The sequence below is a fragment of the Lissotriton helveticus genome, chromosome 3_1 (genome assembly GCF_964261635.1).
Source record: "Lissotriton helveticus chromosome 3_1, aLisHel1.1, whole genome shotgun sequence".
NCBI lineage: Eukaryota > Metazoa > Chordata > Amphibia > Caudata > Salamandridae > Lissotriton > Lissotriton helveticus.
In genome coordinates this window covers 1,428,809,601-1,428,824,965 of record NC_136061.1, presented here as the reverse complement: position 1 = coordinate 1,428,824,965, position 15,365 = coordinate 1,428,809,601, and the positions used below count along the sequence as shown (strand labels likewise).

Sequence of the window (15,365 nt, the reverse complement as noted above, 5' to 3'; positions counted from 1 at the left end):
AAGCAAGTTCGGACGGCTGGCAGGAGGCCTAGCAACCTACAGTAAAATTTCAACTGTGGGCAATGTCCAGGCACTAACCACCAACTCTCTGGCTATAAACACAGTGAGGATTTCATTAAACTTTGGGGGAAAGAAGAAAGAGGTTCAGCTGATTAACACCTACATAAATCCAAAAAAGAAGAAACAAGAGGTGAAACTCCTATTGGATCACCTATATCATGTCATGACTACGCAAACCTCATCCAATTTAATCCTTTCCGGAGACTTCAATCAATGCATCTTAGGATCATCCTCAAACAGTGACATTCAGGCCCAGTCTTATCACTGGAATATTCAAATCCAATCCTACAGCAGCCAAGGCAAAATCCCCAAGCAGGCAAAGGAGCTGCTGGAAGACCTGGAACATACGGGCCTGAGGGTTCTAAATGGAAGATTCCCTGAAGATTCTCCTTCTGTGGCCTCGTTTAACTCAGGCAACGCAACCTCTACAATAGACTACACGTTAGTCTCTCTCCCACTTTTTCAACACGTACTGGGCTTCAGCCTAGGGGACAAGGGAGATAGTGACCACCGCCTCCAAGAAGTCTCTTTTTGTGCCCTTCGGGACCAAATTCTATCAAATCCAACAGGACCACATGCTAGTCACACCATAAACCTCAAAAGAATTAAAACCTCGGTCGCAAACACGGTGGAGGTACTTCAAGCAGCAAAATCTCAACTAAACAGCTTAAATTATCCTTTGGGCAACCCAGTAGCTGGATGGGAAAATTTCACGACCGAATTTGCAAACAAATATTCAACAACAGTACGGTATCTCCCATCTTCTGGCTCCAATGTCACATGGAAGACCTCAAGAACTCATAAACTAGCTTTAAAAATCCACAAAAAAGCGATTAATAAATCCTTAAAACTTTTGAGAAAAAGCCCGGGCGATGGGGTTTTTCTTGCACAGCTTCATAAGCACAGGGCAGCCCTCAAAAAAGTGAAATGGGCTGTCAAAAGATCCAATGAAGAAGACTTCTGGGCCAAACTTCACCATGACTCAAAGGGAAACAACAGCGCCCAGTTTTGGTCCACAATAAACAAAATGTTAAATCCTAAACAAAGCGGAACAACATCTTACATAACCAAATCCTCATGGGAATCCTTCTTAGACACACATTTTAACCAACAGGACACTATAACAAACAAGGCCCAGGTTGCTCTGGAGGCTAACCCCCACAAATAACAACACCAAGTGAAAAAGTTAAAATCGAAACTACTGTGGCTATACTCAGGAAATTAATCTCCAAAGGAAGGAAGGATGGCGCAGCAGGGTCAAACGAAATTCCTCCGGCTCTCTTTAAACTTGAGCCGGAATACTGGGCAGAAACGCTGAGCCCCCTCTACATGTCTGTCAGCCAATCTGGGTGCTTTCCGGCCTCATGGAGGGGCTCAATCATCTCACCAATATATAAGGCGGGTGACAGATCACTACCAAAGAACTACCGCCTGATAGCACTTCTGGATATTGAGGCAAAATACTTTGCGGGGCTCTTACTGACCCAGCTGCGCGAATGGGCAACAAACTGCAACATAATTCCATCTAGTCAAACGGGATTCTGCAGAGACACGGGAACAATAACGAATCTCCTGGCAATATCGCTACTTAACGACAAGGCAAAGGTGACTAAACAGGCTCTCCACCTTTGATTGTGGACTTTAAGGCGGCTTTTGACAATGTCAATCGAGGCAATCTTTGGAGAAAACTGGCCTCCTGGGGGATTCCTGCGCCTCTACTAAACCTTTTGATTGAATTGCACACTAACACCTCGGTTCAGGTCAAGCTCGGGAATGGCTCACACCTGTCTAGGCGTATGCCGACCACAAAAGGCCTAAAACAAGGGTGTGTTTTAGCACCCACCCTTTTTAACCTTTTTACAGCTGACCTGCCACCTGCTCTAGAGGCTTGCAACTCGCACGCTCCGCGATTGGGGGGCAAAGCGCTGCCCAGCATATCCTATGCAGACGATGTGGTTTTGGCCAGCCACACGAAAGTAGGTCTCCAGAACCTTATCAACACACTGCACGGATACGCCGAAGAAAATCTACTGGAAGCAAACATTGATAAGACTAAAGTCCTGTCAATAACTGGGAAGAAAAAGCCGCACACCTGGGTCCTCGGAAGAAAGGTAGTCACAAACTGCTCGGAATACGGATTCCTTGGAATCCTTGTTGATAAAGGAGGTCGCTACTCAAATAATTTAGAGGCCATTAAGAAGAAAGGTATGCTAATAGCCACGACACTCAAACAACTAAAGACAAACTTGAACGGTCCCACTCTTCTGCCACTGCTCTGCGTGGCTCAAGTCAAAATAGAGTCATCTATCACGTATGGCAGTGAGGCATTAAGAGGGACAGATGCGAAATTGCTGGACTTAACTATCTCAAAGGTCTACAGACTCCTTTTTAATCTCCCAAACTATACCTCACAAGCCCAGATCCGGTTAGAATTTGGACTGACCGGCCAAATGCTTGCACGAAGAGGGTCATACATAAAGTGCTGGCACAAAATGAAGAATGCACCAGAAAATACATTGAATCATCAGCTCTGGCAAGACCTGAGCAGTTTCTCCAAAACGCCGGCAAAAAAATACTTGGAAGAGTCCCTGACTGTCACAGGACTGAAAGACTTATGGGAAACTCCACTATCGCATGCGCAATTTAAGCACGTAGTAAACAAATGCATAAAAAGACACTCGCATGTGGAAGATAAAGCTACTTTTTCCCACAGGCGTCACGCCTGGATGACTCTGTGCACATACAAATCACCGGGGCTTCAAGCGTACTTTGGTCTGGGGTACGGCAGGAAAACAAAAGACGCTTTCTTAAGACATAGGCTAGGAATCCTACCAGCCATACCACATCTACAACCATGGCTGAGAAGGAACTGCGGGACAAAATGTAGGCTGTGCGGCTCAGGGAATGAAGACTTTGAACATCTGCTATGCACCTGCCCGAGGTTGAAAGGGGAAAGAGCAGCCCTGCTAAAAACTTCCCTTAATGAACAAAGAATTTGCACGCGCAGACAAGCAGTTCTCGCTTGTTTTGATCCGGGTCTTCCGCAATTAAATGGAAAGCTGGTGAAATTTTTAAAACTGGTGGAGCTGAAACTAACAAGCCAAGATTTCGACCCAGATTACACCTAAGGAGTTATGGCTAAGACAAGACGAAACGAACACTGCCAACCTCCCATACCTCACTGTTTTAAGCACTACCACTTTTATAACTAAAGGTTCCTGTTTTTAAATTCTTCTTTTAACTTTTACCTGAGGATATGTGCTCAATGTATTTTTGTAACGGTTTTAATTAACCTAAAACAATAAAAGCTTACTTACTTACTATGATTAAGGAAGAATCATTTTTTGTTCTCAGCAAATGTGAAGCAGCATTTTGCAATGTCAAAAGAAGATTGGAAATGGATTGAATAAAGATTTCATAATGTATAAGGAAATCTGAGTTTACATATTTGTAGAGCTGTGATAAATGTTGAATGAATATTTGTGACCAGCAGCCCTAAGGCGGCTAGCAGAGCAGGCCCAAACAAGTACACTTAGGTGGTCTAGCTATCTTGAAAATAAACCTTTTGGCAGACCTAAACCTTCATTTTTAATACTTATAAGTTACCCCTAAGGTAGGTCCTAAAGTATCATAGGGCAGAGTGTATTGTATTTTAAAAGTAGGACATGTGTACTTAAGTTTGACATTTTCCGACAGTGAAAAACTCCTAAAGTCTATCTTTCCAATGGCTTGACTAATATTAGGTTAGCTCTTACGCACCTTCGATTGGGATCAGATTGAGATATGCTGTTTACACTAAAATGAATTGTAATTTAAAATCCTCTTTAATGATAAAGTTGGATTTTAGGTCACATTTCTTAAAATGTCCCTTTTATATAGTTAGAAATCTATCTGGGAAAACCCAATGCACTACTTTAGATGTCGCTGAGCGCTTCAACAGTAGTAAATTGAAACTCAAAGAAATATAAACAGGTTAATACATAATTAACTAGAGTGTATCAAATGAGACAAAACATTTTCACAAAGGTTGAGAGAGTTCCAAAATTAACAGGATGACGATTATTTCAGATGAATTTTATTCACCGTCTTCGTGAAGACATTTGCAAGAATGAGATGAACAAAGCTTCATGTCAGCATCACAAATCTTTAAAAATGCCAATGCATTTTGTGCATTACAAGATAGCCCTTCATCAGGGGAATCTGTCAACAATGAGAGAACAGTATTCAAATATATATAGGCTAAGGGAAAAGGAACTCAACAATTAGAGAGGGAGAAGCTCACTGAAAGATGTGATGGTTAACCAGGATGACAATAAGTAATAAAAGCAAGGAGTGCACGTGCCTTCATAACCCAAGTGATGTGTAAGGAAAAGAAAGGTTGGGATACGAGAAATAAGGAAAAGATGTGTACCACCCGCAGTGACTAGAAAAACAATCTTAAGAGAAACAGTGTTCAACTATGCCTTAAAAGAACAACACCAGGGTAACACGACCTACCGAAATGGGACTATCACATAGCCAAGTGGTTTAGATGAGGAAATAAAAAATGTTAGTCCACAGAGGTCTGTAAAACATGAAGGAGGACTGAGTTACCATTAACATGCGACGAGGAGGTGAGAAACTTAAATAAATATCTACAACTTACTAAGAGAAGATCTCTCCAGAAACTGCTGGTAAGGAGACTGCCTCTATAGCAAAGGGTGGAATAGTAGCTCACATGAAGTGATGTCACTACTCAAACAAAAAGAAATAATGAGGAGAAAACAAGGGGGAATCACTCACCACCGAACGCGGGTGATAATGGCTGAAATAGGAAGGACCTTTCAGCAATCCGACTTGAAAAAGAAAAGGGTGCCGGGTGACCAAACGGCCAGGAAACGAGCAGTATCCTGTCAATAGGAGAACACGGGAAAGGTCAGCTAGGGCAAAGTCAGTGACAGAATCTCCAATAGCAGACTAATGAGTTACAGGAGTGTGCTTACCGCCAGTGTGATGAGTAGACCGGTGTCTGAATCCGAGTTCAGACGCCAGCAACAGCAAGGAGCCGGGCGGCGTATGGATTCAATAAAAAACGCAAATGGAAGTAGACAAAGGACTAGTTGAAAATGGAAAAGCGGCGGACATCTTAGAACAGCCACAGTGTAAGTGAAATGTATAAGAAATGTGTGAGCAAATATACTATCCTACAATTCAAGAGATAAAAACAAACCAGAGGGAAAATAAAATAGAGAGAACAGCGGAAAAATGATAGCATCCCCAGTGGAAGCAATAAAAGAAAGCCAATAAAACGTGAGTAAACAGGTTAAACAGTGACAACATTTGGAGCATCAGGAATACGCCACAATCATATTTACACAGGTAGAAATAAGAGAAAAAATCACAGTATACTTTTAACCACATAAGTACCATAACATGACAAACAGAGAAAGTCTACAAGACATACTTGTTGAGATAATGTCAAACAAAGAGCAGTATGTGAATACATACAATAAATAATACATACATATATAAAACCAGATTAACATAACAGTAGTAGGAAAAAGCCACATATTGGGGCATACATTACAAAAAGCATGATAATTCAAATTATCATTGAGCCCATATGGTGACAAGGTTTGAAGAAACCAGATCCAATAAGCTTCACGTTGTAAAAGAAATTTAGACATGTTCTTATCAGGTTGCGGTTGTTGCTGTTCAAGAACCCCGAAGCAAAACTGTGCTATACTGTGTTTTGAGGTGTTCCAGTGTACAGCAATAGGTGAGTTGGTAGTGTTCGTTCTGATTCGACTTTTATGCTCAGTTATACGTGTGCGGAGATTTCTCTCCGTTTTGCCCACATAATATAAGTCACAAGGACATTTGATAAAATATACCACGTATTGGCTATTGCAATTGGAATTGTGTTGCAAATTGATCTTTTTGCCAGAGCGGGGGTGTGACATCGAATTACCAGTAATGACGTTGTTACAGTGAGAGCAGTCCCTGCATTTAGACATCCCTTTAAAAGGAACAACTGGGTTCACAGGTGGTTTACTCAATAGTTCTTTAAGATTGCGAGATTTTCTGTATGCAAAAATGGGGGATCACTAAAAGCTTCTTTGAAGTCAGGTTCTGTTTGCAGTAGAGCCCATCTGTCAAGTATACTCGCTTTAACCAAATTAGAGTGAGTTGAATAGGTGGAAACAAATACTTGTCTGTTGGGGTTAGTGTATTTGACAGTTTTTTGGAGGAGATCTATGCGGTTCAAGGTTGAGGATCTGGCAGCTGCTTGATCCACGACTGTGGATGGGTATCCTCTGTTCAAAAATGTATCTTTAGCTTTATCAATGGTCTGCATGCCAACCGAAGTGTTAGAAGAAATGCGCTTGATTCTCCGAAACTGAGAGAAAGGCAAATGACGTTTGAGTGACCAGGGATGGAAGCTCTGGTATAGCAATGCGTTGTTGCGATCAGTAGCTTTTTGAAAAATGGACGTTTCAATATTTGGGGGTACAAGAGTTAATTTCACATCAAGAAAGGCGATGCTTTTGGGTTCGATCTGATGTGTGAATTGGATTCTCGGATTAATGTCATTGAGACCATGAATCAGACTCTCACGGTCACCACGTGACCCATGCCACACCAGCAAAATGTCGTCAATATAACGACGGTAAGCGATCAAATTGGTGCTCCATTCAGGTTTTGACAAAATGTGTTCAGTTTCAAAGTTAAACATAAAAATGTTCGCATAGCTGGGGGCTCCAGAAAAACCCATGGATGTTCCATTCGATTGCATAAAGAAACAATCCTTCCATAAAAAATAGCAGTGGAAAAGACAAAAATTAAGAATTTCAAGAAGAAACACTCTGTTGGCTCGAACACTTTCATGTCTGAGCAAAGCCCATTCTACAGCTTCTAAACCTACCAAATGAGGAATTGATGTGTACAAAGACACAACATCCACTGTGCATAGCCATGTTTCATCAGCGTCAGGTATATGTAGCTCTTGTAGAATGTTCAACAAATGAGTCGTGTCTTGTACATATGATGGACAAGATTGTACAATAGGTTGGAGGAAGGTATCAAGGTAGTGTCCTAAGGGCTCATTAATGGACCCACACCCCGAGACAATAGGCCTCAGTGGGGGATCACATAAACTTTTATGGATCTTAGGTAACATGTAGAGCAATGGCCTACGTGGGAAACGAGTTGTCAAAAAGTCTTTAGTTTTTTTACTGATCCAATTCATATCAAAAGCATTTTGTAGAATGTTTTCAAGAACTACTGAAAATTCATTTGTGGGATCATGAGGTAAAGGGAGATACGTGGATGTGTCTTGCAACATCATCATGATTTTAGTGTCATAGCTAGTGGCATCCATCACCACAAGTGCGCCACCCTTGTCGGCCTTGGTGAAATGTAATGACGTGTCAGATTGCAAAGATTTAAGTGCAGATCTATCACTACGAGTGAGTTTAGGAGAAACTCTTGGAGCTGTGGGTAACTTCGCAAGATCTTGTTTAACTAACGATTCGAACAGATCAATTGTTTTGTGCGAGGTGGGAGGTATGAATGTACTTCTCGGTTTAAATTCAAGATATTCTTCAGTGTCAGTGGGTACCGGTGTATTAGTCACGTTCGAAAAGAAATGATGTAGTCTGAATTTTCTTGTAAATTTATGCGGGTCAACCTGCGAATCTAGATTTTTGAGTGAAATGTGGGAACAAAAGCGCATCCTTTGTTCAAAACCGACATTTGTTTAACAGTCAATGTTTTTGAAGAAATGTTGACAACTAATGTTTCTTTCTGCGGCTTGGTTTTCCCGAATTGGTGCCCTCTACGTGTTTGTTTCCTTCTGTTGTTGACTGCGTAGGCGGCTGGTTTGCCGCAGGGCTTGTCGACAAAAAAGAAACCTTAGAGGTGCTGCCACTGCTACCAGCAACTTCAGTGTCTGATGGTGGATTTGTTGAGGGTACAGGGGGACGAGAGAGTTGTGTATCAGTGATTGATGCTAGACTTTCATCTGATGAAGCTGGACCTTGTTTCTGCCAATTACGTTTCTGGGCATATACTTCAGCCCAAGAATAGACTTCATCAAGTTTAGCGACATCTAAAGCAGTGCATTGGGTTTTCCCAGATAGATTTCTGGGTATTGTGTGTGTTGTTTCTCCCAGATGGCTTGCAGGGCCTCTCACCCTTTGCACACATATCTCTGAATGATACATTCAACCTTGTCATTTTTTTCGAATTTGTTGTACAAGTGTTTCTTGAGTGCATTAAGGCTGCTATCCAATTACCTTTTATAAAGTTGGCATTTCTTGTCCCAGCCATTAGTGCCTTCTGCCAATGTCCTGGGGCACATGACTGTGAATGGCTCTGAAATATGGGTTTTGTGTTACTTTCAGACAGGAAAGGGAGCTTAGATGTGGACAGGATGGGGAGTACCACTTACACTTCAAAGAGCTTTGCCTCCAGCATACACAAAGGAACCTGCCCTGTCTTTTGTCGCCCCAAACTGTTTGAAGCCTTGACAGGGGAAGAGGAAGAACTTTCCAAAGTCAGGTGTGGGTGTAGTACAGGCAGTCTCCCAACACATAAGTTGGCACCAGGGATAAATACTGGACCTCCAGAGCCACTCATCAGAACACTTCTGGACCAGTGGAAGTTACCAAAGAAGAACTGCCCTGCTGCCTGAAGGACTGCCTTGCTATCTGAGAAGGATGACTGGACCTGTGTGCCTTAATCCCAGGCTAACCAGAGTGACTGAAAGAATCAGTTGGCTAACCTCCTGTGTGATCTACAGGAACTCAGCAAGATTCAGAAGTCTCTCTGCAACTGCCCAGCTGACCTGCTGTAACTGGACCTGCAAATGGACCTACCTGAGCCCTGCTGGCCTCTGCTGGAGTGAGTCCCTGGTCCACAAGAAGGGCCTCCCCAGGTCCTAGACCCTTGGCTGGAGACAGAGTGTATACTTCCTAAAGAAAAGATGAAAATCCTGAAGTTCTGGTTCATCGCAATTAGGCTCATTCACACCAAGTCTCTGACACCTGCAACAAGTGTCAATGTGAAGTACCGATGAGACCTTCTCTATGCGCCGCCAGCAACAGCTAGCATAAACAGACAACGCTAGAACTGCATTTCATGCTACATCAACGACAGCCTGCAATGAGCGCAAACGTGAAGTTGCAGCAACAGTCATCCACGATGATTGACTGGCTCTTCACAATACAGCGGCAATATCTGCAATGCACAGCCTGCTCTTTGCGCTACAGAGATGACCATCCACGATGCTTAGCCTCCTATTTGCGGCCTCCGCCACTGTGTACAGAACCCTTTGCGCAAGACTTAGAAGGTAACTTTTTCCGTAGGACTAAGCTGATTCCTGTATTCAAACCGTGGTTTGTTGTGGTCAGCCGTTTTTGTGACTCTCTACAGTCTAGCGCAACCAGATGACTGTGAGTGTCGCTTTATGCTTTTAGGCACTATTTTCACTCAGAACTTGGAAACTGAATATCTCCAGTTCATCGGAATGGATTCTTGAAATTCTGGTATCATTTTATTTATTAATATTTACTTTATTTTTCTAAATTGGTTTGGGAATTTCCTAGTGTTGTATTGTCATTTTATTAGTGTTTGTATGATACATAAATACTATACACATTGCCTCGGAGTTAAGTCTGATTGCTTCACACCATATTGATAATATTAATGTGCTTAATTATACTATGCTGCATTATTTTATGCATTACCTTGAAAATGTAATAAACACATTTACAAAAAGAAATGTTTGACTGCTTTTGTGCAAGGCTATCAGAGGGTTGAGCACGGGTTAATTTAATGACTTTTGTTGTCCACCATTGACAAGGATTGTGGTTGTTGCTTAAGTAGGGCTTCCACCCCGCTTAATCATTAACTCAATTTCTCACAACAAGCCATAGATAGCTCCTCTTCAAAGAAAACAAAAAAAAAACATTTGAACAATTCATTAATATAGCGTATATAAATCTTAGTATTGTTGAGAACAAATAGTATTCATCACTAATAAAAAAATGTTTTCTTAAAAACTGAGCTACCTTTAGCACAGCCTTAACAAGTTTGCAATTGTGATAATAGAATGATAATGATATCCTCTTTAAATGAATGAAAAATGAAAAGGGGTCTGAAAAAACAAGCATGTGGAAAAAAATGTGATGAACCTAAAGTGAAGTAAATTAAGTTAATTAGAGAATGGTTGGAATGGGAAACAAAGAAATAGGGCATCATTAGGATGGTGGGCGGACTTTGTCTGCCCGCCATCATGACGTAAAAAAGGAGCGCCCGCCATAAGTGTGGCGGTCCCATGGGGGTGATTAGGATGAGCCCGCCACACTGGGGGGCGCATCCTGCATTTTTACCATTGCGGCGGGCGGTGCTTTCAGCAGCATCCGCCGCAATGCCAAAAATGCATGTTGTGCGTACGCATGCACAATGTGGCAGGCACCGTACGGTTCCTGCCATGCTGTGTATGCACATGCAGGGGGGTGCCATAGGTACCCTCCATGTGCCCCTCCAGCCTCCCAACATCCTGGGGGCCTGCAACGGGGCCCCAACTTCAAAATCTGCATTCCCACCTGCATTCTGATATGGATGGCGGTGTCTAGCAGACACCGCCACCATATTAAACCCTTTTCTGCCTGGTCGACTTGTCGACCGGGCGGAAAACGGCAGACAGTCTTCCCGTCCGCCACGGTACCCACCGCCATACTGATATGGCGGGGAAAATGGGTGGCGGGTGGGAAAGGATGTAGGGCGGATCGCCACCGCCATGCGGGCAGTAGCGATCCGCCCTACATCCTAATGGACCCCACAGAGTCCAGAGCCATGGGTCTCAGGATGTTCATAGTTCAAATGATGTATCAGAATGTGTTTAGCATTGGTTCATAACATAAAGCATGTTCACCTGTCAGACAGGTGTATCTGATGAGACCCTCAAATATATTTATTTTCTTTCCAAAACCACCATGCTCAATAACTATAATTACTGAATGTCTCACTCCCTGCAAATTTGCACCAGGTAGGTCTTTACTGAATCATGCTCCTCCATGCAAACAAGATGATCAAAGCACCTAAATCCATATTTTCAGTCCTCTCTTGTCACCATCGTTAATTCCCTTCTGCTCATAACCTAGGAGTTCCCCTGTTAGTAATTGGGTAAGTATTTGAGGGGGTGGAAGCCCCAGTCCGGCAACAACCACAATCCTTGTCAGGTTGAACCACAAAAGTCACACAATTACCTTGTACTTAACCCTCTGAGAGCTTGGTGTAAAAGTAGTCAGGTTTAACTTAGAATGTGTTATGTATTTATGGGGCACGCAAACTGTAATAAAATAAAAACACCATAGAATTCCCAAACCAATTTAGAAAAATAGAGCACATCCAACCAGTAGAACCACAGCTAATGAATCTTAAAGTTTTGGCTAAAAAAAGTGCCATAAAACAAAAATATCCAACAAAATGACGACCATATTTGTTAACTGTAAATGTCCCCCTGGGGTGGGACAGATCCCAGGGGTCAAGATATATTAATATTTGTGGAGGGGGCATGCTAGGGACCCCCTCCCCATGCCAATTTCTGCCCTGGGGACCCCATCCCCCTGAGCATGCCATTTAATAGAAAGGGGAGGGAGTGTGCAGCACCCCTTACTGAGCCTTCTTCAGGCTTTGGGGACTCCGTCCCCTGTGGCCAAATCAATAATTTGGGAAAAGGGGTGCACATCCCTACTCCTCAAGCCATTGTGAGGCTCAAGGGACCCATCCCCTGGGGCGAGAGGAACAACAGAATGGGAGGGGATGTGCAGCAACCCTTCCCAAGCCTCTGCAGGGCCCAGGATCTCCATACAACAGAGCCAAGTTATAAAAAAAAAAAGGTGATGCACAGTCCCATCATTTTCCTGAGCCTGCTGAGACCCCCGGCACTGAATTTATTTGAAACTGGGAGAGGGAGCCAAGTGTCCTCATCCTCGTGCTAGCATTGGACCAGGGACCACATCCCCTGGGGCCAGATACTATATAGCGTCCTGGGGAGCCCACCCCTGAGACACTGTAGATCCCTGCCTATGAGAGTTTGGGCATACCCTGCCAGCACTCTCCCGGGCAGGGAACTGAACTTACAAGTTACACAATTCTTCTTCCATCTGGGCAGGAGCAAAAAGAAATTGCTGGCTCCTGCCAGCACCCAGTTTGGTGCTGGTTAGGGAGCCAGCTGGGGTTGTGGGTGCCACGACATTTATTACTCACTGCACCCAGATTGCCCTACAGGGGCTATTTACTTTTTTTATCTTTAGCTTGATGATTTATCGAGAAGGGGCATCGGTACTATCAAGCATGTTTTTTTTTATTATTGTGGAGGCTGTAGGGTGTGCAGCAGTCCCCCAGCAACTTTAACAAATTAGTAAGTGTCTTGGGTATTAAATGAATGATCCCAGGAGAATTTGGATTTACCATGTCTTTTTAAAGCACTCTTAGTTGGAGCTCTATGCTCTTCAGCTGGACTGTAAGGTCCTCTGTAATTGTTTTTATGACTGCATTCTGTACGCTGAAAAATGTTTAAAAAAAGACATGTTGGATTTATTACTTTAAAAAAATCAATATGTCCCTGAATCTTTTTTTAACATTTTAAACCCACAAAATGCAATAATAAAAACTATGTTAAAAGAAAGAATCACAGATACTTTGATTTTTTTCTTTAAATATTTTTCATAATAATCACTATTATTAAACATTGCATTGTGTAAATTACTGAAATATGCTTTTGATTACAAATATTGGTGATTTTTGGAAAAGATGATAGATCTCCTTTATATGTATTGGCATGCCCCCGTCAAGACCACCAAACTCAAGATATACTCCAAACAGGCCAGTTGGTACATCACGGAACTGAGAATCACCAAATGCAACTGCAAATGACTTGTACGGATATGGTGAACCAGAAAAGAGACCTCAGACTGAGCCTCATTCAAAACATCCCTCAGCCACTACCAGCAGGTCCTCAAAGAAATTAAGAGGAGCGCGTTTGCCAACCGCATCGAAACCAGCTCCATTCACAGCAAAGAACTATTCAACATTGTCAAAGGCACCACCAAAAACATCATCACACCTTTCCAGGAACTCTGCAACACCCTGGTGGACTTCTTCCACAACAAAATCTTCACCGTCTACAAAACCTTTGAATCCCAAACCACTGCCAACGATACCCCTTAGCCTCCTAGCGCCCGTTGTTACCAACCTCGACCACCTGCTAACAACCTGGAGTCAGCACACCATCATAAACTCCGTCCACTTCCACTCAGGAACACCCATGGACCCATGCCCCCACCACTTCTTGGGAGCAATACTATCAGCAACGAGCTCATCTCTAACTTCAACATTTCCATCACCATGGCCACCTTCCTCCATAAATGGAAACATGGTGAAGTCAAACCCTTTCTCAAGAAACCGCCTCCCAACCCCAGCAATTTCAAGTACTACCACCACTTCTCTCTGCTCCTCTTACCCCCCAAAGTCCTCGAAAAAGACTTCAACCTCCAACTCATGGAACCCTTGGAGAACAACAATCTTCTGGACACCTTCCAATCTGGGTTCTGCACCAACCACAGCACTGAAACCACCTTGATCGCTGCCACTTACTACATCTGAATCGTCCTTGAAGGGGAAGAAACTGCAGCATTGATACTCCACGACCTAAGCGCAGCGTTCAACACCGTATCCAACCACAGCCTCATCAAGAGGCTTCACCACCAGTGGCAGAGTTACCAGCTCCTCCTAAGCATGCAGTGAGGTAAGGGCTAACTGCTGAGGGGAAGACGCGAGCCCATTCCAGATTTGTTAGGACTCAGGTGCGGGACTCCGAGAACGTAGCCATAAGCTTGGGATCCTCCTTACCTTTTTCTGTCCATCGATGATGTGAGAGGGTCCTTTGGGTCAGGCTCCAACAGTGGCAGCTGCAGAAGGAGGCTCAGTTGTGTGTCAGCGTGCCAGCAGCACTCATATTTTCTACTCGCCGCTCTGCTCTACTCCAGCGGCAGCTCCTGAGTCCTGTATCGGAGGTGACATGAGTCACGTGACCTGGTGGGACCGGAAGTGGTTGTCCTCTGCTGGCGCCCAATTACCTTAGCAACTGTGAGAAGCCAGCATCTGCGTGCTCGGCCAGAACTTGGTGATTGGTGTTGCAGAACGTGATGGTAGGTTTCAAGATAAGGGTGAAAAAACAAACCAATACACATTCATGTTACCCTTTTGTTCAAACATGGCTGAACCCACTCCAATTTACTAATGAGCTCTTTTAAATAACTCATTTTTTAAACACAAATTGGCTCAATGTGTGCATATGTTTCAGAATACTCCTTCATAAGATACTATTGAAGTGAATATTCGCAAAAAAAGTGTTCGACTGGCATCTTATCCACCTCAGTCCTTCTCAAAAAATACAGTCCACAGTTAAGGTCCTTGGCTCATTTGCTGCACGTGCTCAATCTATCAGTATTTGTTAAGTGTGACTACCCACCGGTGGGGGTCTCAAGGCGCTGGGGGCTGCAAGTCTAACTAGGCGTTGAGTTTCAGTCGAAGAGCCAGGTCTTGAGATCCTTCCTGAATTGGGTCAGGTATGGGGATAGCCTGAAGTGGAGAGGCAGAGTGTTTTAGGTTTTGGCAGTGAGGTAGGAAAAGGATCTTCCTCCGGGCCTGGATGTGCTCATTCAATAACCAAGATTTTTAACCAGCAACTTTAGCTGATGTCCCTGGCCAGAACCCCAGTCAGAAGATTGTTCCAGCACCACTGCAGCACTCTGTTCTGGGTATTTCGGACAAATGTACTGATGCCTCCTCATTCACATTCTCCTCGCCCATTCACATGACAACTCTTTCCACCCTCGCATAGGATTTCATTGGCTGACGTCCGCCAGGATGGCGGTTTCAGCCGTTCTATGACGCATGGCACTAAAAGCACAAAATAGAGTGGGGTCTTTCTAGGAACCCTCCCTTTCCCACACTCCTCTGTACAGCAAGATTACTCGTGGGGGAGAATGGATTCCTATGGCGTCTTTAAAGGTAAATTACTGACCCTGAGCTCGCCAGTTATTTCCCTCGGGTTGGTCACTCATTAGGAAGTGACGTAAGTAAACATTCTACTCAAGGTGAATTCATGGCTCATCCCAGCCACCAATCACCAAACATTTCTGCTCAGTTCACAGTTTGTTTACTACTACTCTAGTTACTGGTAATCCAGATTAAGGTACATAACGGCGAGACCTGAAGATCACATCTGTGTGCCTTTTAAGAATTTTTGTCAC

The 15,365-nt window shown here is 43.5% G+C and overlaps 1 long non-coding RNA gene across 1 annotated transcript; it reads right to left on the bottom strand.

The window, feature by feature from the left end:
* Positions 1-4,189: 4,189 nt before the first annotated feature.
* Positions 4,190-4,950, bottom strand: LOC144823507 (uncharacterized). The gene is made up of 3 exons (XR_013608806.1): positions 4,843-4,950; positions 4,706-4,748; positions 4,190-4,260 (listed from the first exon to the last, which is right to left on the bottom strand). It is a non-coding gene; the product is annotated as an uncharacterized LOC144823507 (long non-coding RNA).
* Positions 4,951-15,365: the final 10,415 nt, after the last annotated feature.